Genomic DNA, 2141 nt, shown 5'->3' on the forward strand with positions numbered 1-2141 from the left:
GTTTTGGGTAACAGTATGAAATACTTGCTGGTAACTGATGTTTTGTGTAACAGTATGAAATACTTGCTGGTAACTGATGTTTTGTGTAACAGTATGAAATACTTGCTGGTAACTGATGTTTTGTGTAACAGTATGAAATACTTGCTGGTAACTGATGTTTTGTGTAACAGTATGAAATACTTGCTGGTAACTGATGTTTTGTGTAACAGTATGAAATACTTGCTGGTAACTGATGTTTTGTGTAACAGTATGAAATACTTGCTGGTAACTGATGTTTTGTGTAACAGTATGAAATACTTGCTGGTAACTGATGTTTTGTGTAACAGTATGAAATACTTGCTGGTAACTGATGTTTTGTGTAACAGTATGAAATACTTGCTGGTAACTGATGTTTTGTGTAACAGTATGAAATACTTGCTGGTAACTGATGTTTTGTGTAACAGTATGAAATACTTGCTGGTAACTGATGTTTTGTGTAACAGTATGAAATACTTGCTGGTAACTGATGTTTTGTGTAACAGTATGAAATACTTGCTGGTAACTGATGTTTTGTGTAACAGTATGAAATACTTGCTGGCAACTGATGTTTTGTGTAACAGTATGAAATACTTGCTGGCAACTGATGTTTTGTTTAACAGTATGAAATACTTGCTGGTAACTGATGTTTTGTGTAACAGTATGAAATACTTGCTGGTAACTGATGTTTTGTGTAACAGTATGAAATACTTGCTGGTAACTGATGTTTTGTGTAACAGTATGAAATACTTGCTGGTAACTGATGTTTTGTGTAACAGTATGAAATACTTGCTGGTAACTGATGTTTTGTGTAACAGTATGAAATACTTGCTGGTATCTGATGTTTTGTCTAACAGTATGAAATACTTGCTGGTAACTGATGTTTTGGGTAACAGTATGAAATACATGCTGGTAACTGATGTTTTGGGTAACAGTATGAAATACTTGCTGGTAACTGATGTTTTGTGTAACAGTATGAAATACTTGCTGGTAACTGATGTTTTGTGTAACAGTATGAAATACTTGCTGGTAACTGATGTTTTGTGTAACAGTATGAAATACTTGCTGGTAACTGATGTTTTGTGTAACAGTATGAAATACTTGCTGGTAACTGATGTTTTGTGTAACAGTATGAAATACTTGCTGGTAACTGATGTTTTGGGTAACAGTATGAAATACATGCTGGTAACTGATGTTTTGGGTAACAGTATGAAATACTTGCTGGTAACTGATGTTTTGTGTAACAGTATGAAATACTTGCTGGTAACTGATGTTTTGTGTAACAGTATGAAATACTTGCTGGTAACTGATGTTTTGTGTAACAGTATGAAATACTTGCTGGTAACTGATGTTTTGTGTAACAGTATGAAATACTTGCTGGTAACTGATGTTTTGTGTAACAGTATGAAATACTTGCTGGCAACTGATGTTTTGTGTAACAGTATGAAATACTTGCTGGTAACTGATGTTTTGTGTAACAGTATGAAATACTTGCTGGTAACTGATGTTTTGTGTAACAGTATGAAATACTTGCTGGTAACTGATGTTTTGTGTAACAGTATGAAATACTTGCTGGTAACTGATGTTTTGTGTAACAGTATGAAATACTTGCTGGTAACTGATGTTTTGTGTAACAGTATGAAATACTTGCTGGTAACTGATGTTTTGTGTAACAGTATGAAATACTTGCTGGTAACTGATGTTTTGGGTAACAGTATGAAATACATGCTGGTAACTGATGTTTTGGGTAACAGTATGAAATACTTGCTGGTAACTGATGTTTTGTGTAACAGTATGAAATACTTGCTGGTAACTGATGTTTTGTGTAACAGTATGAAATACTTGCTGGTAACTGATGTTTTGTGTAACAGTATGAAATACTTGCTGGTAACTGATGTTTTGTGTAACAGTATGAAATACTTGCTGGTAACTGATGTTTTGTGTAACAGTATGAAATACTTGCTGGTAACTGATGTTTTGGGTAACAGTTTGAAATACATGCTGGTAACTGATGTTTTGGGTAACAGTATGAAATACTTGCTGGTAACTGATGTTTTGTGTAACAGTATGAAATACTTGCTGGTAACTGATGTTTTGTGTAACAGTATGAAATACTTGCTGGTAAC

This window comes from Physella acuta, unplaced genomic scaffold (genome assembly GCF_028476545.2).
Source record: "Physella acuta isolate Inbredline_101_S28 unplaced genomic scaffold, ASM2847654v3 ptg000316l, whole genome shotgun sequence".
Classification (NCBI taxonomy): Eukaryota; Metazoa; Mollusca; class Gastropoda; family Physidae; genus Physella; species Physella acuta.